The sequence below is a fragment of the Callithrix jacchus genome, chromosome 2 (genome assembly GCF_049354715.1).
Source record: "Callithrix jacchus isolate 240 chromosome 2, calJac240_pri, whole genome shotgun sequence".
In the NCBI taxonomy this organism is placed as follows: domain Eukaryota; kingdom Metazoa; phylum Chordata; class Mammalia; order Primates; family Cebidae; genus Callithrix; species Callithrix jacchus.
The window spans coordinates 90,765,394-90,786,289 of NC_133503.1; the positions used below are offsets into that span (position 1 = coordinate 90,765,394).

At 35.2% G+C, this 20,896-nt stretch overlaps 1 protein-coding gene and 2 pseudogenes across 3 annotated transcripts in view; 2 read left to right on the forward strand and 1 right to left on the reverse strand.

Moving 5' to 3' along the window:
* LOC118148964 (mitochondrial intermembrane space import and assembly protein 40 pseudogene) overlaps nucleotides 1–5,958 on the reverse strand; it is a 26,848-nt pseudogene extending 20,890 nt beyond the window's left edge.
* Nucleotides 1–20,896, forward strand: part of DTWD2 (DTW motif tRNA-uridine aminocarboxypropyltransferase 2) — a 185,079-nt gene that overhangs the window by 121,661 nt on the left and 42,522 nt on the right. The gene's annotated exons all lie outside the window — the stretch shown is intronic.
* On the forward strand, nucleotides 5,230–9,323 carry LOC108590586 (olfactory receptor 5B21-like; annotated as a pseudogene).

The following is a 20,896-nucleotide window of genomic DNA, read 5'->3' on the forward strand; positions in this document are numbered from 1 at the left end:
TGTTTTTATCTTATTTTAAAGTGATTATCATTAGTGAAGCCAGAATCAGCCTAGATTGAAGGCTACTGGTTGTGAAGGAATGCTTTTTCTCAAATTTGACTTCAAATATATTTCAGAAATTGTAAGTACACAATCGTGGGTGTACTGTAAGGTTATGAGGTGAATAATTGGCCATGAGATTGGAAAGGCATGCACATTATATGCTGTGTGTGTGTGTGTGTGTGTGTGTGTGTGTGTGTGTGTGTAAATTAGCATAAAACTGACTTTTCAGACAATATATGCTTTCATTAATTTCTGTAGGCAAAAAGGATTTTATTTGCATTTAAGAAGAGGGCTGCTCTTCTGTGTTTATGAGAAAATGTGCAATGTGGCTTTGGTAACCTAGCAATTGAAAAGTTTTGTAAGTGAGCATTAAGATATGTGGGAGCACAGCACTGTACAGTTTTTACACATAGTAAGTCTGCTAGAATTTTAGAATTAGGAATAGGTGAAAAACAGCTTTATCTTCTTTGATATTTTTAATAGCATGTGTTTCTGTTTTGCCACTAGTATTTTATGTGGCTCTTTTCATAGTTTGTATTTTAAAAACAATTTGTTTAGTTAAAAAATCATCTGTATTTGTTAATCTTAGTCAAATGGAAGTATATAGACCATAAGAATACTGTTTGTTTTTAATGACAGTTTTTAATCAGGTTAAAATAATATTTTTGATTCTTAGATATAAAGTTGATTATGTTAAAAGAGGCCTTGCAAGTACTGGTTCATATTGTTGAACAGCCTAAATACCAGAAAATATAGTGAAGAAGAACCGGCCCTAATAATCTCTCAGTGCTTTTAGTTATGAGTTGGTTGGTTGATCAAAAGTTCAAATAGGTATTTAGGAAATAGGCTTAAGACTTGAGCTACTTGTTTTGTCTATTCCTCTAGTTTTTAGAAAGATTCCTCTAATAACACTGTTTTTATCCCTTACTTCTATGTGGTCTTCTGGTTTCTCTTTATTTCCAATTCCTCTTGTACTTAAGAGCATATATGATTACAGTTAAACACTTGGTTATTTCCTTTTTTTTCCCTACATGTTTATGTTTTTCTTTAACATGATTTAAATTCTTTTTAATATACTTACATTCTCCAGTAGTGTGGAGCATTTTAAATAGCTTGTACTTTTGGAGACTGTTCAATAAACATAAAAAAATACTAATCGATAAAAAATTTTAAATTGTAGTTCTTAGCTATGTAATAATTTGAGAATGTTCTTTATTATATTATTTTTGAAATTTTGTTCATGTTGGTTATATTTTAAATAAAGCAACAGTAGGAAAAGGTTTAAATCTTTTGCCTAATAGACCTACAATGAAACTTAAACACCTAGGCAGTGAAAGCATTGAGCCCTGATTTGCAATTTTTTTTTATTTTTTGAACATATAAACATAAATATGAAGCACATATATGTAAGCCCAGGCAGCAGGATGTTTTCCCTGAAACAGAGGTGTTCTAGTTCTCAAATGTAGTCTTCACTACGTTATGAATGTAAATATTGCTATATTTTTCCTGTGAAAGGAGTGATCTGCCATATAAATGAAAACCTTAATGAACGGTATCTTGCATTTTCCCACTCTTCTGAATAGGGCTGCATAATTAAAATGTAATTAGAGCAAATAAACCTTCCTCTTTGTTTAAATGTGGACATATTCTGTTAAGTATGTATTTTGTTCACATTTAATGATACTAGTATAATATTTTCAATTTAGCCAAAGAACTAAAATGTGTTTATGCGTTTTCCAAGTTTTCCTTACTGTATTTCCAGAGTAACACACACACACACATTACACACACACACACACACACGCACACACACACACGCGCACACACACACACAGTTTATTTCAAATGATATTTGTATTTTCCAGTTTTTTTTATTTGTAACTAGGTAAATTAAGAAAAAGCTGTTAATTTGAGTATGTTTTTAGCATATAATTTATAACCTAAGTGTTGAGAAAAATCTGTTGGGTTTGTCCTTTAAGATTCAAATACTTGTAGATTCTGACTCTTAGCAGTAAACAAGTCTACATTTTATAAATCCAAAAACATTTGCCTACTTGCTTGGTGAGATTCATGGAAATAGTTATTTTCTCTAACTGGTGATGTTTCCTTTGTAAATTAAAAGGTCTGAAGCACCTTGTTTTCACATTTAATAATGTGGAAAAGGTGGCAGAGACATCATTTTAGATTTGAATGTTTTTATTTTGGTATTAATTTTTTAAACTAATTTTTATGAAATTATTTTTGGTTTTGCTAACATATAATTAATTTTTGCATAAGCTAATTCCTCCCAGTCCTGTGTCTTTTTGTATATTTTTAGAGCATAATTTATTTTGAAGAATTACTTCATCAACAGTAGCATTTAATACAGTTGACAGTTATTAAAAGCTGTATAATGGTCTCTAAGCTATATCGTAAGTGGGAAGAAAAACAAAAAATAAGGTTGCAGTATAGTGTGTATAGTGTAGTGACAGGTATAAATGTGGATGGAAGAGACACCATATATATGTCTTTGCTATAGATATGAAGTATCTCTGGAAGCTTTATTAAATTGGAACAAATATAAAATTAGCATTAAAAGAAAGCCATTGTAGGAGAAGATGGGAAAGGCTTCAAAAAATGATGCCAGTACATAGATTTAGTTTTTGACATTGAAATAGTTTATTTTCCTTAATGACTTAATGGATTTAGTTTTTTTGTGACATGACAGCATATGTAATTACATTTTTTTTATTGTTGTTTTTTGAGATAGGGTCTTGTTCTGTTGCCCAGGTTGGAGTGCAGTGGCGTGATCATGGCTCACTGCAGCCTCTACCTCCCAGGCTCAATTGATTGTCCTGCCTCAGTAGCTGGGACAACAGACTTGTGCCATTATACCTGGCTAAGTTTTGTAGTTTTTGTGGAAATGTGGTTTCACCGTGTTGTGCAGGCTGTTCTTGAACTCCTGGGCTCAAGTGATCTGCTCTTCTTGGTCTCCCAAAGTGCTAGGATTATAGAGGTGAGCCACCATGCCTGGCCACATTTTCTTTTTTAATACCATGACTTTCTTTACCCTTACTTATTTCACTGATTTTGTATCACCTTTAAAAAAAGTCTTCTTAGTTTGGAATATTTCACTGAAAATTTGCAGAGGCAGTACAGGGATTTTCTATATACCTCTCACCCAGCTTTCCCTAAGGTTGTTTTAGGAGTCATTAAGATACTAGCTAGAGAGGAAAAGGGGTCCTTGGAAAGTTTTTCTCTTTTAAAGCAGTTCTAGAAACATTTCTTGTCTAGCAGGAAAGCCCCTGGCTCTTAGAGCCTGGCTGGCGACCATTGATATGCAAATGAAGACAATTTAGAAACTGGGCCCACCCAAACATGATGATGCCCGCAGTTGTCCTCCTGCCCTAGCCCACACATGTGCCTGGCATGTGGCTGTTCCCACATATTCCTACCTGTGTAGAACATCATGGCACCCTGCATTTGCATATTAAAAGGCTAGGGTGTGTGGGCCAGTTTTTTCTGCAGACTCTGTGAATGACATGCCTGGTCAAACCAATCCCCTGAGCCCTATGCAAATCAGACATGCCTCCTCTAGCCTTCTCATATAACTGGCTATTATCCGCCTGGCACTGGGGTTTCCTCTCTCCGCTTTGGAGCCTCCTTCCCTCTGTCTCTGTACATGGGTGCTTCTTCCTTCTTTCCTCTCCCTTCTTTCTTGCCTATTAAACTCTTCACTCCTTAAACCACTCCACTTGTCTGTGTCGTTTCATCCAATTTTGGCATTCCTCCACTCTTCAGAGCTGTATCAGTGTTAACATCTAAAATAACCATGGTACATTTGTTAAAACTAACAAATTAACACCAGTACAATATTATTGACTAAATTACAGACTTTAGCTATCACCAGTTTTTCCACTAATGTCCTTTTTCCATTGCAGGATCAACCCAGTGTAGCATGTCGTATTTAGTCACAGTTCTTTCCTCTAATCTTGACAGTTTTGTAGTCACTGTTTTACATAATTCTAGGTTTTCATGACTTTGAGACTTATGAAGAGTTCTGGTCAAGTATTTTTTATTCAATTTGGATTTATCTGTTATCTTCTCATGATGATACTGAGGTTAAAGATCTTGATAAAGAATACAGAAGTGGCGGCGCACCGTGGCTCACACCGGTAATCCCTGCACTTAGGGAGGCCAAGGCAGGCGGATCACTTGAGGTTAGGAGTTAGAAAATAGCCTGGCCAACATGGTGAAACCCCATCTCCACTAAAAATACAAAAATTATTTGGGCATGGTGCCAGGCATCTGTAGTCCCAGCTGCTCAGGAAGCTGAGGCAGGAGACTCGCTTGAACTTGTGAGGGTGAGGTTGCAGTGAGCTGAGATCACGCCCCTGCATTCCAGCCTGGGCGACAGAATGAGATGTGTCTCAAAAAAAGTACATATTTATGTGTGTGTGTGTGTGTGTGTGTGTGTGCGCTTTTCATCATATCAGGAGTACGTTATATCAACATGGCTTGTCACTGATGTGACAAGACACTGGTCTTGCCATCTTTCTCCACTGTAAAGTTACTATTTTTCATTTTTGTTTTCTATTTTTTTTTTTTTTTTTCGAGATGGAGTTTCGCTTTTGTTGCCCAGGCTGGAGTGCAATGCCGCAATCTCAGCTCACCACAACCTCCACCTCCCGGGTTTAAGCAATTTTCCTGCCTCACCCTCCCGAGTAGCTGGGATTACAGGCATGCACTACCACACCCATCTAATTTTGTATTTTTAGTAGAGGGGTTTCTACATGTCGATCAGGCTGGTATTGAGCTCCTGACCTCACGTGATCTGCCCACCTCGACTTCCTGAAGTGCTAGAATTACTTCACTTCAGGTGTGAGCCACTTCACTAAAGGTGTGAGCCACTGAACCTAGCTTCCTGTTCTGTATTTATCGGAATTAAGTCACTAAATTCAGTTCACATTCAAGGTGGAGAGAATTAAGATCTACCTCCTGGAAACAGGAATATCTAAATATATTACTTGTATTTTTTTGTAATTATTATCTATAATAATTATTTCTTTCTATCCATTCTATCTCATTGTTATTGTTTAATCATTTATATGTGTCAGTATTGACTCAGGGATATTTGTTTTATTCTTTGGTTTATAATCCAGTTCTATCTTAATTTTTTTTGCTCAAATTGTTTTTTCTTTTTTAAGACTAGTCAAGTGCAGTAGTGAGAAGGGGGGAAAGAGTAGAACAAGGAGTTCGATCTGTAACTGACTGTGAACAATCAATTGAGATAACTCACTACCTTCGGAACAGCCTCAAATTGTTTTAACTTTGGTCAGTGGGAGCTCTTTAGATTGGTTCCTGGATCCATTTGACATGCCTCACCCCTTGTTCTCTTTCTTTTCTTGAACACTTTCTTTTTTTTTTTTCAGTGGGATGGGAGAATCACAAGGAATCAGGTGTTCAGAGGAATGTATTGAGTAGAGTTGAGGAACTAGGATGTTGAAAAGTAAAAAAAGGAGAGAAGGAGAGGAAGAAAGAGGAAGAAAAAGGGAAAGAGAACAGGAATATTGCTTCATTCTAAAAATGGGTATTAATAATGGCCGATCAATATTTTGTGTATTTAAAATGGAGAACTCTATAAATATTTATTGAGTTTACTTGTTCCGGATCTGAGTTGAAGTCCTGGATTGCAGTTCTCACATCTGATAAAATAGATTTCAAAGCAACAAATAAACAGTGGTAAAAGGATCAATGTAACAATAAGATCTTAATACCCAGATACATAAGACCCATAACGAGATTTAGACTCAACGAGACAGAAAATTAATAAGGATATCCAGGACTTCAACTCTTGATCACTTTCTTACCTTCTGTCACTACCAGGTTCTCAAGACTCATCTGGCATTTTCCTACTTTAGCCCTAAAATCATCCATTTCTCTAATGAGGCTGGGTTCCTTTTATTGATGAATTGTATTTAGAAAGCAAGGTATGGGCCCTAGGTGTCTTCCTTGCTATGTAGAGTGTCACTGCTTCTAGGTTCTCTCAGTTGACAGCCCTTAGAAATATGTCTATGTATACTAACCAATGTATACGTACATGTGTAATATTTCTGTATCTAGCTGTCTGCATATGTTAAAATATTAATGTATTAAATAAATAAAATATTAATACCTTAATATTAATAATTTATTAATTTTAATTAATATTTTCTATATATTAAGATAAATGAGTTTATACTGGCATCTCAACCTCTCATCCAGCATCACAAGCTTCGTTCTAGCCTTTTCTCTTTACTTGTATGTAATTTCTTTCTTTACCATCAAGAAGCCTCATTCCCATTCTGTAATTTATGTGTTCAAACTGGGTATACATGCAGATTAGTCTGAGAATTGTTAATGCCTATCCCCACAAGAAACAGATTTACCCACTAGAGTGCTATGTTTATATATAGTTATTTGTGTCTTTAGCCTAACAGTATCCAGTTAAGATATCATTTTTCCAGAGTAACTTAGACCAGCTCCATTCTTCCTCATCACCTTCAGGAATGTTATTTATGTTGTTTTTAATCATTAATTATTATTAAAATTATAGTGCTGCCTAAAATAATGATATAGTACACGATAAGCTGTTTATGAAATTTTACCAGAAAAATATAAAGAGAAGTAACTTTTTACAGTTTTCATTTTTTTTTCTGCTTCTCCGTTTAATCTTGGCTACCTTATCATGACTAAGGACATAGTATGCTAAAGTCTATGATGAGGAAAAGTGCATATTTTTAATTAATGGAAAGTCATTTCCTAATTCAGCTAGGGAACATTGTTTTGCTTTATAGTTCTGTACTTTGAACCATCTCATAGTTCTCATGCTAAAAGTTCGTCAAAAATGAACATTAAAAGTTCATTTTAATGAACTTTTTAAAATGTATATTTCAATGTTTAATTATTAACTACATACAAAGTTATATCCATATCATATTTTGACTTTATATGATGTAAATATGTTGAAGAATTCAAACTGAATGTATGGACTTTGGATTCAGCAATATGAAGGGGCAAACTTTGATTCTGACCCCTAAATAGACTATCTTGTTCAATATTCAGCTCCCTGAGCCTTAACTTTCTTATCTGTAAGATGGGCATAATAGCACCTATCTCGTATGAATTAAAAGTTATAATATACCAGAAGATTCTAGCATGAACCTTACACACAGTACATTCTCGGTATACATTAGTTTTTTACCTTTTTATCATCCCATAATTCCCTCATACTTTCATTTGAATTTTGTTGCTGTCTCGTCTTTAATCATCAGGCTAATTCAAGTTTGTCACAATGGAGAATAGCACACAAGTCACAGAGTTTATCCTCTTGGGATTAACAGATGACCCCAATCTTCAGATATCCCTCCTCCTGGCATTTTTATTCATCTACCTCATCACAATGGTTGAGAATGGGGAAATGATAGTGATCATCCACTCAGACTACCATCTCCACACTCCAATGTACTTCTTCCTCAGTAACCTCTCCTTTGTAGACTTGGGTTACTCATCAGCTGTAGCCCCCAAAACAATGGATGCATTGTAGTCAGGGGACAATGTCATCTCCTACAATGGATGCGCAACTCAGTTCTTCATGGGGTTTGCCACTTTTGAGTGCTACCTTCTGATCTCCATGGCCTATGACCTCCATGCAGTGGCATGTAGGCCCCTTCATTACACCACCACAATGACAGCAGGTGTGTGTGCCCTCCTTGCTATTGGTTCCTATGTCTCTGACTTCCTCAATGCCTCCATGCAGCAGGCACCTTCAGACTCTCCTGTGGTTCTAATGAGATTAATCATTTCTTCTGTGACATTCCTCCACTCCTGTCTCTCTCATGCGCCAACACACACATCAGCAAGTTGGTGGTCTTCTTTGTGGTTGGCTTCAACATCTTCTTCACCCTCCTGGTCATCCTCATTTCTTACTTCTTCATATATGACACCATTCAAAGGATGCATTCTGCTGAAGGGCAGAAGAAAGCCTCCACCTGTGCTTCCCACCTCACTTCTGTGTCCATCTACTATGGCACAATCATCTTCATGTACTTACAGCCCAACTCCAGCCAGTCCATGAACAGAGACAAAATAGCCTCTCTGTTTTACAAAGTGGTGATTCCCATGCTGAATCCCTTGATCTACAGCCTTAGTAACAAAGAAGTGAAAAGTGCTCTCTGGAAAATACTCAACAAACTTTACCCCCAATATTAAGTGTGAGTGAGGAGTAGGCAAGCAATTAAGGGATAAACTTTCTCCCACTCCTAAATGCCATCATGACATTTAAGGTCTGGTTTGTTTCAGTTCTTTTTTCCCCAAGAACAGTGGTTACTTCTGCTATCAGGAGAAGATGTAAAAAGCAGCACATTGAAAAGTCTTACTCACAAAGATAATCTTGTATTTAGTGAACAGCAACATGAGACAGTTAAGCTTTTCTTGATTTAGTTTTTTGATGTGGATCAAAGCAGAAGGTGGAAGCATACAACTGAATGTGCTGAATTTTCCTAACCATATTTTTAACTGTAAGAATTTTTCATTCACTATTAAACTTGGTGTAGAGATCTCACTTTCATTTATAATATTTATCAACTAAACATGCAGTATTGTTTTTTATTTCTTTGTTCTGTGAGTTTGAAAGTTGGACTTTCTAATGTAGACAAATGATGTTTCAATACTTTAAATGATATTTCAGAGAAAGCTGTAATTTAAAGGACAGGGCAGTAAATCAAGAGTCAGGTGCCCGAAGATTAAATCCTTCCAACCTTATACTCTCCCTTCCTACCCACATTCCTACCCTTACTCACTGGTCATATGCCTTTGCAATTGCCATTCCATTTTGCTAAGGTGTTTGGGAAGCAATAAACCTTGTGGTATACAGACGTATGGAAACATTTTAATAGATGAATGTCTTAAACTTTAACCTTTATTCAGAGAGCCTACACTATCTTCTGTGTTTCTTGTTTCTAACATAATTACCAAAACTTCCAGAAGGTTTAGAGAAAAAAAGTGATTTTCCCTAGAGCTATGAAAAAATGTTTGTCTTCTGAATTAAATGCCTGCATTTCTTAGCACCCTTAAGTTTGGTGATTTTAATGAACTTTTAACATGAGAACTATGAGCCAAATGTAAATAAATCACAATAGTTACCAATTCACCAGCCTCTTAACTAACCATTTCAAACTGATTTTTTTTTCTACTTCATATATTTCTCTTCATGTACAGCAGTCTTTTTCAAGGCAAATAAAAGCTTGGATGCAAAATTTTATCTCTGGTATATAAATATAATATATAAATATTATATTTATCTATTAAATATAGCACCAATGTGGGAAGCAGTTCTATCCTTTCTTTAGCTGTGTAGTACTTTTACTTAAAAAAAGACTCTTTTATTTGGCTGAAGATAGGGCAAGAAAAAAACAAAAATTATTTTGCTGTTATGCTAAAACATTTTAAAACAAATCTTGCTGAAGTTGCATTTCAAAATTTACTGACTGTTAGGAGGCCAACTTCCTTGTATATTTCTTACTTCTAATAGTAACACTTTTTTTCTCCCCAGATGGAGTCTCCCTCTGTCTCCCAGGCTGGAGTGCAGTGGTGTGATCTTGGCTCACTGCAACCTCTGCCTGCCAGATTCAAGCAATTCTCCTGCCTCAGCCTCCCAAGTAGCTGGGACTACAGGTGCATGCCACCACACCTGGCTATTTTTTTTGTATTTTTAGTAGAAACGGGGTTTCACTGTGTTAGCCAGGATGGTCTCGGTTTCCTGACCTTGTGATTTGCCCTCCTTGGCCTCCCAAAGTGCTGAGATTACAGGCATGAGCCACCACGCCCGGCCTAATAGTAACTCTTAAAACAGAGATAGGAAACATGTTTGGAGCTGTATATTATTTTATGATTAAAAAGCACTTCTGGAGAGCTGTGCTATTATATACTTTCTTTTCATAATTATTAGTAAGTATTTTAGTTCAGAAACTACTTCCCAATTTGATGTATTCTTCATAAATCTTGTTGGACATTTTTCTGTCAATATGAGATCCTCTTCTAGGGTGCTTTTCTTTGTGGCAAGGAAAAATTAGAAGGTAAATCCTTCTCTGTGAAGGAAATGTGACTGGTTGGCTAGTCTGTTTGCTTACACATGTATTTATCAGGAAAATTTTATTCAGCCTATTTTTTTGTGCCAATCCCTTTGTTAGGTGCAAATACAAAGATGGGGGGAAAGGAACATTTCCATTCTGAAGGATTACAGTAGAGTTGAGGGGGACAAATGCACAAATATAATTATGATACAGGGTACCAAGAACAATGTTAGTAGGTATTTTGGGAGAAGAGAAATATCATGTATCTTGGCAGGGGAAATTATGTAATGGTTTCTAATGGAGGAGTATTACCTACTTAAAGAATGTGTAAAAGTCATCCAGGGGAAGATGAGCAGAGAAAGAGAAGGACACTTATTTTAAGAGGGCAGGGTAGGAGCAAAGTCCCAGAGAAGAGAAAGAGCATCATATATGTAAGAAACTATAGGCAGATCAGGGCTTCTTGCAAAGTATGGAAATGGCAAGAAAAGAGGCCAGAGAATAAGATACATCCCGGATTGTGGAGGGCTTTTTAATGCCATTGTTGGTATTAAAAATGCATCATGTTGTGTAAATGAAAGGTCCTTGACTGGACAGATGTGGGTTCACCCCTTTTCTCTTTCATTAGCTAATTGCTTTTGGCAATTATGTACTTGTTTTTGAGCCTTAGTCTCATAATTTGGAAATAGGAACAATTACATATGCTTTGAAACTAATTAAATGAGATAATAGTATTTATAAAATTATGTTAGGTACTTTGTAAATGCACAGTATCAGGGCTCTGGATCTGTTCCTTCCATGAGAATATCCAAAATTATCATTTCCTCTCAAGCTGCATGTCTTCTATGTCCAAAAATACTGTAATACAATGACTCAAAACCTTTTTGAACTGGAATTTTTTTTTTAACTTAAAAGTCATAGGTCTCCTTTTTGTATGGAGTCACACATACATTCTTAACCACAGAAATTATAGTAACTATCTGTTATTAAGGACTTCTTTATACAGTAGCTATGCAGTTGACTCAGAAGAATGGAAGAGCATTGAAATGTATATTTCTTCTTATAGGAAAAGGACTTCTTGAATAAGATGTTTTCGTCTATGATTTAGTGCCTAATTGGTTTGGTGCATGATAACATGTAATTAAGCTATAGATAGAATGCACAGTGGAAAGGATTCAGAAGAATATAGGCAGCATATAATTTATACACACTTGATTTGTAGGAACATTCTCTTGTGGAGTCTGAATGTAGAACTTCTGTCTTTTGTGGGGGCAACTACTTGTTTTTATAATTCAGGACATTTAGGGGAGTACAAAGTATATAGCTAAATAACCTAAATTAAAAGCTATGAACCAAAAAACATAATGCAGTGTCCATTTGTGTTACTGAGGTTGCCATTGCCTATATATAACAGAGTATGTGACTAAATGTGGCTTGAGGAAATATGGGCTTTCTCATAAAACGTCCAGAGGTAGGCAGTTCAGGGTTGGCTAGGTCAGCAGTTAAGCACCATCAGGGTTCTATATCAGAATAAGGGATATTCTTCCTGCTTCTTTTCAACATCTCTCTCTCCTTTTATTAGATAAAACTTTTCCAAAAGTGCCACATTAGACTTCCTTTTATGTCTGATTAACCAAAATTGGCTCCTATGATCACCCCTAAACAAATCACTGGAAAAGAGTAATGGGATAGCCACGGTTTGCTTGTAGTTATTATGATTCATTCCCCGATGCTAGCCCCACCTTCTCTGAGTACATTGTTAACTGAACATCTGAACAAATTGGTTCTGTTGGCAAGGAAGGTGGGATAAATGATTGTTAGGTAGAAGATCAACATTATTTTACCAACTAAGAGGTATAATGATATAAACTGATATATATGTATAGTATTTGATATTTTTTCAAAGTACATTATATTTTAGGTGGATTCCTGTTTTGAGATGCAAATTCAAGATTTCACTTTTTTTTCCTTTTATAATCACACTAAAAGATCTGTATACAAACAAAGACAATGAAGTAACCAAAGCTGCCTTGATACCTTCTCATATCTGCCCCATTTCTAACATTCTTTTTCTTTTACCCTAGGAATAGAGACCTTAAACTCCCTGGATGTAAAAGGATGCCCTCCTTTACTCACTGTGCTCCACACAGTCTAGCTTTCTAGCTTTTCCTTGTGCATGCCACTATTGCTTAGCCCAGTAGTCCCCAGCCTTTTTGGCACCAGGGACTGGTTTCCTGGAAGACAATTTTTTTATGAGTGGGTCGATGGTTTTGGAATGAAACTGTTCCACTTCAGATCATCAGATCATCAGGCATTAGTTAGATCCTCATAAGGAGTGTGCAGCCTAGATCCCTCGCATGAGCAGTTCATGGTAGAGTTGGCGTTCCTATGAGAATTTAGTGCTGTGGCAAATCTGACAAAAGGCAAAACTCAGGTGGTAATGCTCACTCACCCACCTGCTCACATCCTGCGAGGCCTTGGACCAGTACCAGTCTATGGCCTGGGGGCTGGGGACCCCTGGCTTACCTCCTTTGCTGTTGTTACTCACTCTGCTTGGAACTTGCTTCCTTAGATCCCTGTGATTTTAGCTCTTTATAATTCAGCTCTCAGCTCAAATGTTACCTCCCTCGGCAGAGTCTTTCCCCTGATTACTAATTCTAATTGAGCCTCTCCAGTTACTTTCTGTTAGCCCATTTTGTTTTCTTCTTGGGGCCTACCACTAAGTGTTATTATTTATTTGAGTTTATGTTCATTTTCTGCTGTTTTGGCTATACTGACCCATGACACAAGAAACTTCTCCCTTGCTGTCTCTGCCTTATCTCAGTCTCTTTTCTAGGTACCAGGCACATAGTTGGTACTCAATAAGTATTTATTGAAAGAAAAAATACTGAGAAATAGTGAGTTTGAAATTATTCTTTTAAAAAAACTTGTTTAGTTAAAACCTATATATTTGGCTTATCAGCCAAACTGAGGGTGAGGGTGAGCATCTTAAAGAGTAGCTATTACAGTAGAAGGCTATGCTGCCTCTGTAAGTAGAACAAATCAAGATAATACCTTTCAACTGGGCCAAAATTTGCCTCAGGGAAAAATTGTATATTTCTGCACCTGATCTGAGCACTGTTGAAATGGGTAGATGAAGCCCCAAGAATGAAATTTGTTTAGTTTGGAAATCATTTAAGTGGGCTTTACCAAATCCTTACTGTAATCATAAAATTCAGTTTCATGGTATCATTAGAACATCAGACTTTGGGCTAAGTAACTTTCAGATGAACCTACCAATGAAAACTGCGCAATGTCTGCTTAAATGATTTAACTCTAATCCAGGTAACTATTGGGAGACATTTAGCAACAACCGTCATTTTGTTTTTAGAACACTTCATTGTGAAGGCATTTTCAAACCAGTACTTAGTAATTAGAGAACATTGTCCTTTAAAGCCCATTTCTAGTGTAAAGCAATACAGTCATGCATACAAATGAATTCTCATCTTTCTGACTTCTATTGAGAAATGGAGGCAGTTTGCATTTAGCTTGCCCCAAAGTGGATATAGATTTAAAGTCAAAAGAGATAAACCAAGAGAGAAACCAGCTAAAAAAATGTAACTTATATAATGTAATCATTTCTAAAAGTGAAAAGACCATTAATCTTACAGAAGAATAGGCGGAAGATATTAATTGACAGCTTAATGAAAAAAACTAAGTTTGAATGGGCCCTTAGACATATGGCAGAGAGGCTCAACTTCTGTCCTAACAAGAATGCTGCATATTAAAATTATATTGAGATACCATTTCTGATCTATCAGATTGTCAGAAATTCTAAACAATATGCTCTATTATGAACTTGTGGGGAAACATGTGTTTTCATGTATTATTTGTAGGAGTGCTACCACTGTATTGAGGGTAATTCGATAATATATAGGGAACATTTATATGAATTTTCCCTTTGACCCAGCAATCCCTAGGATTCCAGCAGAAAGATTAATGCAATGCTATTATTATTATTTTAAATAGCAAATGACTAGAAAAACAAAGCAAATATCAAAAAAGTGGATTGCATGAATAAACTATGGTATAACTACACAATCAACTATTATACTGTTATAAAAAGAAAAATAAATATGAAAAGGAATGATATTCAGATATCTTTAAGAGTAACTTAAATGGAAAGTGCAAGTTTTGTGTAAGAAAGGAAAGAATGTTAATTTATATATGTTATATTTATTTAAGATTATATTTATACAATACATATTATAAATACACTATGCCTTTATATAATATATAATGTGTTGTAGCAGTATAATATAACATATTCATAATATTCATATATATTTATATTTATTTTTTGAGACAGGGTCTCACTCTGTAATAGTGCAGGCTGGAGTACAGGGGGATGATCACAGCTCACTGCAGCCTCAACTTCCTGGGCTCAAGATATCCTCCCACCTCAGCTCCTCAAGTACCTGGGACTGTAGGTGCATGTTACCACACATGGCTGATATTTGTATTTTTTGTAGACATGCAGTTTTATCATGTTGCCCAGGCTAGTTTTGAACTCCTGGGCTCAAGTGATCCTCTGTCTCGGTCTCCCAGAGTGGTGGGATTACAGGTGTGAGCCATGGTTCCTGGCCTGTCTTTTTTATATACTAAGTATTTGTTCATCTTTTTATAAAAAAGTAGTAGATGGGCAAACCAAAAATGTTACCTATGAGGGAGGAAAGCAATAAGTAGAGGGGACAGACATTGAAGCAAAACTCCCATAAGTTTATCTTATTACACAGTTTGACCATGCAGCTATGTAAATATTTTTTATGAATAAATAATTACATAAAATGGCAGTCATTAAAAATGAAAGCAAAGGAAACAAATAAACCTAATTATTAATGCTGGGGCAAAGATGACTGTAAAACTAATGACATAGCAAAAGGCTGCAGGAGTCAATTGAAGGGATCTATAAGATGGGTTAATTTGAATATCTAAAATATTAATTTCTAGAATGGATCAAAAAATTTAAAAAATCCATACTATATGAAACATGTGAAACATATGAAATGAATTCATGATACTTTAAAAATAAGTGAAAAATCAAATATTGATCTTTATTGACATTTGTGAGGTTATCAACTATTACTCTGAAAATAATGAATATGTGATTCTTTCCCTTTAGTTATCCTGCCTTTACTACTGAAACTATATTTCAGGGTTGCTAGGTACTTGAAGAGGCTTTTTTTTTGTACAAGAATTCCAGCTAGATACAGAGAAAATTAGACCTAGAAAAATTATAGTCGGCTGGGCGCGGTGGCCCACGACTGTAATCCCAGCACTTTGGGAGACCGAGGCGGGTGGATCACGAGGTCAAGAGATCGAGACCACCCTGGTCAACACGGTGAAACCCCGTGTCTACTAAAAATACAAAAAATTAGCTGGGCACGGTGGCGCGTGTCTGTAATCCCAGCTACTCAGGAGGCTGAGGCAGGAGAATTGCCTGAACCCAGGAGGCGGAGGTTGTGGTGAGCCAAGATCGCGCCATTGCACTCCAGCCTGGGTAACAAGAGCGAAACTCCCTGTCAAAAAAAAAAAGAAAAATTATAGTCATGCAACCCTCCACTGAAATAATAGTTTTAGGAAGAGATTATCAATAGATGCTCAACCTTTGAGTGAGTGAGTAGAAAACTTTATTATGGAGGAGTCAGGGTGTTGACACTTAAACTAATGATTTTAGCACCACCAGACATTACGTGCCTTTTAATGGGATACAATGGGAAATACTCAGCATATCACCTTTGAAGTATTCTGACTTAAAATAAGGAATTGGATGATGCAAAAGAGGCTTAAGAAACTTAACAGTTAACTGCAATGTGTGGACCGTGTTTGGATCATAGTTTGAAAATATCAGCTGTATTTGTTTTGAGACAGTTGAGAAATTTGTTTGATGATACTAGGGTATAATTCTGTTAGGTGTAATAAAAGTGTGGTAGTGATTTTAAATAATAATCACCTATGCTTGTATACAGAAGCTTATAGGAATCAAGTAGCAAGAAGTTTGTAATTTTCTTTAATATAGTTTTAAGAAAAGATGGTAAGGAACTAGGGGGGTTAGAACAGACAGGATTAATAAAATGTTGATAATTCTAAAATCTGCGTAATGCATACATAAGTCTTTATTATATTATTTTCCTTTAGGGTGTTTGAAAAGTTCAGTAATACAAAGTTTTTAAGTTTGTGAAGAACCTGTAACTCACATGATTTTGTGAACTAGACACTGAGAAGACGATCACAGTTTTCTCCTGAGAGACTTCTCAGCAGCTGAAACAGTCCTTCTTAAAGTACATGTCTGTGTCAACATGAGAGACTTGGGTGGGAAAATCTTTTATTGAAATTATATAGCTTATCTGAATATAGGTATTCTTTTCTGAAAACTTTAAATTCCATTTAGTACCTTTTCTCTAAATCAACCCTCTTATTTTAAATGACAGAAAAAGATCTCAAGAAGTATTACAAAGCTCTGCAATCACTCTAAGGCCAGAAGTCATTTTTTTTTTTTTTTTGCCTCATGAAAGTATTAGTTACACATTGTCGCAATACTGCTGTGTAACAAACAACCACAAAATCTTTTTTTTTTTTTTTGAGACAGAGTCTTGATCTCTCACCTAGACTGGAGTGCAGTGATGCAATCTCGGCTCACTGCAAGCTCCATCTCCCTGGTTCAAGCGATTTTCCTGCCCCAGCTTCTGGAGTAGCTTGGAGTGCAGGTGCATGCCACCATGCCTGGCTAATTTTTTGTATTCTTAGTAAAGACAGGGTTTCACTGTGTTAGCCATGATGGTTTTGCTCTTCTGACCTTGTTATCCACCCGCCTCAGCCTCCCAAAGTGCTGAGATTATAGGCATGGGCCACCATGCCCAGCCTCAACTACAAAATCTTAGTAGCATTACAACAATAAGCTTATTGCTCCCACACTGTGGTCAGTTGGGTGTCTTCTAGGAAGTTCTACTAATCTTGGTTGGTTTACTGTTATAACTAGCACAGGCTGGCTAGGCCACTGATATGATTCACCTCAGTTCTACTTGTTTCTCATACACCTGTAAACTATCCCAGGTGTATTCACTTGCAGTAAGTTCAGTTGCACAACAAGTTTTCAAGTGTTTAATCTAGAGCTACCTATTCTCTACTGCTAAGGAAAGTCTTCTGTGTACTCTACACAGTATGATGTGAATCATCAGATCTTCCACTCTGGCTAGTGAGAAGAGGCAAGCGCCCAGCACTGTGTGCCTGCTAGTTACTGTTACCTTTTCTTTTAGGTGACTTTGATGTTCAGATTGCTTAAACACAATATGAAAAGCAGTAACCATAAAATAAAATATTTATAAATTATAGTTCATTAAAATCAATAACTTGTAGTCATCGAAAGACCCTAGAGTGAAAATATAATTCACAGTGAGAAGATACTTGTAATATATAAAGATTCTTAAAAATTAATAAGAAGTCAGCCCAATATTTATAAAATGGGGTAAAATACTTAAACAGGCATTTCACAAAAAAAGATATTTGGCCATTGAGCATATGACAAAATTCTTAATAGCATTTGTCATTAGGAAAGTGCAAAAAATCCCCAACATAAAGCCAAAGTAAAAATTTTCATTTTGTAAAAATATATCAAGCCTGACACAATAAGACATACACTCTGTATTATATATGTATACATATGTACACAGAAGTTATACCTAAGTTAAAAAAAAACCCACAAAAGCTTAACAAACGCATATACACACCCCCACACACGTGATTAGGAAAGTTCACTCACTCATCTAGTTGGTGGTAGAGACTGCTATTAAGATCTTTTAAAATTTACATACAGTTTTTTTGACGGAAGTACATATGTGCATCTACATTTCTTTGTTTATAACATGAACAATAAAAATCTAAGCCTCTTTGGAATAAAGCATATAAAATAGCTTTGTAAATTGAGTAATGCAGTAAAGAAAAATACAAAATATGCACAATGAGAAACAATTTTATACCTACTGGATTGGCAAACATTTTTAAAAGTCTGAAAATACTAAATGCAGGAGATGACATAGAACAAATGGAACTCTTAGAACTGAAGGTGTATATAATATAATTACTTTGGAACACAGTTTGTCATTGTTTCATGATGATGTAAACGTGCTTAACCTAGGACTTATCAGTTCCACTCCTAGATGTGTACTCTAGTGATACTTTTGTACTCCTAGACTAGGATATGTTTAATGATTATTACTTTGTTTATAATAGCAAATAACTTTAAAAATTTCATATCTTTCAGTGAATATATAAATTGTGGCAAATTCATGGACAGGGATACTGTAAGATAGAAATAAAATGAATATACTGCAGCTGTAAGAATGATATGGATTAATACCTGAGATACAGTGTTAAAAAGATAAAAAGACAAGTCATAGAAGAATACATACCGTTTTTATAAAGTTCAAAAATAGACAAAATTGAACAGTGTCTTATTTAGGATACCAAAATGTAAGAGAATTATTAAAAACTTTAGAGTAGCTGTTATTTTGCAAAAGGTGGAGTTTGTTAGGAGAACTTTGACTGTTTTACTATGGACCTTCTTAAGTGAACTTGGATGAATCTCGATTCTCTGTCTGTCTCTGGAGTATATCGGGAGGAGCATACTGATACTGTCAATCATTTTGGATATATTCAGTTTCTTAAATGGTTATTAGCGGATTCAAGGATGTCAGTTTAAGCGTTATACTTCATAATCCAACTATTATCTATTCTATCTTATAAATATTAAACATTTTATAATTATATTTTAAAAGTTAAGATGTTGGAAGAGTGAATACCTTGAAGTAAATAGTCATTTTCTCTGGTTGGTGACATTGCAGCGTACTTCACTTTTTATATGCATTTATAAATCTTGTAGGTCTTTAATAATTAACATGCTTTTTTATATTTAGAAAAAATAATTATAGAAAGTAAAAAAATGCAAAATTTTAACAATACATTTCTAACAAGGGTGGTAACCTGGAGTTATATGCTATTCTATCAAGCTGCCATGTCAATCTTAATACTAAAGATATTTGTTCTTGACAATCACCAGGCCTAATATTTACTCCCACTGCAGATGAACATCTTTATCTTTCATCAGTATTTTAATAAGTCTATATTTAGGTTAGTGTTTTCTTTATTGGTATAATATACTTAGGTTTCTCTTTATATGCAGTATTATTAAACAATCACCTGCATTCAGCAGGAATAGGCTAAATAAAGAAAAACAATAAATAAAATTTTAAAAAGTTTCATATCCCTCACTTTAAGTAAAAGTTAATTTAAAAGTTGTGTGATAAATATCCCTTGCCTACAAGACACTGTTTTTTTTTAGAATCTCTTTTAGGATCAAAGCCAAATATAACTATGTAACCATAAGAAGTTGCGGCAAAACGTCCTACCACAGCTTCTTATAATTATATAATTATACTTACGTATAGGTCCGAAATTAATTTTTTTTTCTTGAGACAGGGTTTTGCTCTGTCATCCAGGCTGGAGTGCAGTGGCACAGTCATGGCTCTCTGCAGCTTCAACCTCCCAGGTGCAGGTGATCCTCCTGCCTCCCAAGTAACTGGGGCTACAGACGCACGCCACCATGCTTGGCTAACATGGCTAACACCTAGGCAACTGGCCTGTTACCCAGGCTAGTCTCAAACTCCTCTCACCTTGGCCTCCTGTTGCTGAGATTACAGGTATGAGCCACTGTGCCAGTCAACATTTTAATTTTAAAGGAACAAAAATGTAAGTTCTATGGTTATTAAAACCATACTCCTATGATTGATTTAAAATCTTTTAAAAAGTTGAACTTTATATAGAATGTGAAATATTTTAGAAATATGTGAATGATGTCGTTGATAATGAAACACTAGTTTCCCATGGTATCAAGTTTATACCTAAATAGGTACATGGTTGAGTTGACAACCTTGAAGGTTATGGTATATCTCCCTTTTTATGGGAGAATAAATAAATCTCCATTTTGATGTTTTTGTATGTATGTGATTAGACAAATATATTAGTTGGATAAAAGGTTTTTTAACATCTTTTCTCATATGACTATATAATTTTAAAAATTATATGTTCTCTTTAGAATTTTTTTTTTCTAAATGAGTGCTCTAAAAATGTCACTTTAAGGCATAATGTTTGGAAAACATAATTTATTTATACTCTTGATGTAGATTTCAATAACATGATAAGTTTTGCTCCAGTTGAGTTTTTCCTGTATCCTAAAAGAAATTAATGACAATATTTTGACATAAGGTTTTCAGATTTTGCATTATTAAAAAAAGATTAGAGTTGCATAGAATAAAAAAAGCAATTGTTTTACTAGTCCTAGGAAAGGATTAGATAAGCATGACATATTTTATAAATTAAGCACAGTTCTCATTTGGATCAAAAGTCTAAGGAGCTTTTATAGATTTCTCAGGTTAAATGGAACTATATTCCAGTTTTCATAATATGAAAAAATGTCTAAATTTGTAATTCTTGTAATATCTGTGCTGTAAATGAGCTATCTCCACTTTATAAGCTTACCCAAGTTTCTCAAGACTTATAAATGATGACTAATAATACTTGTTTAGCAATTTAAAATTCTCCAATGAAAAGTTAATAATTGATTAAAGTAGTTGTTTATCAACTTTGTAAGCCTGAATTCAGACACAAATCCTTAACCTTTTTAAACAGTCCCTTTCTCCACTCCTTATCCCCACATATTCTTCCCCAGTAAA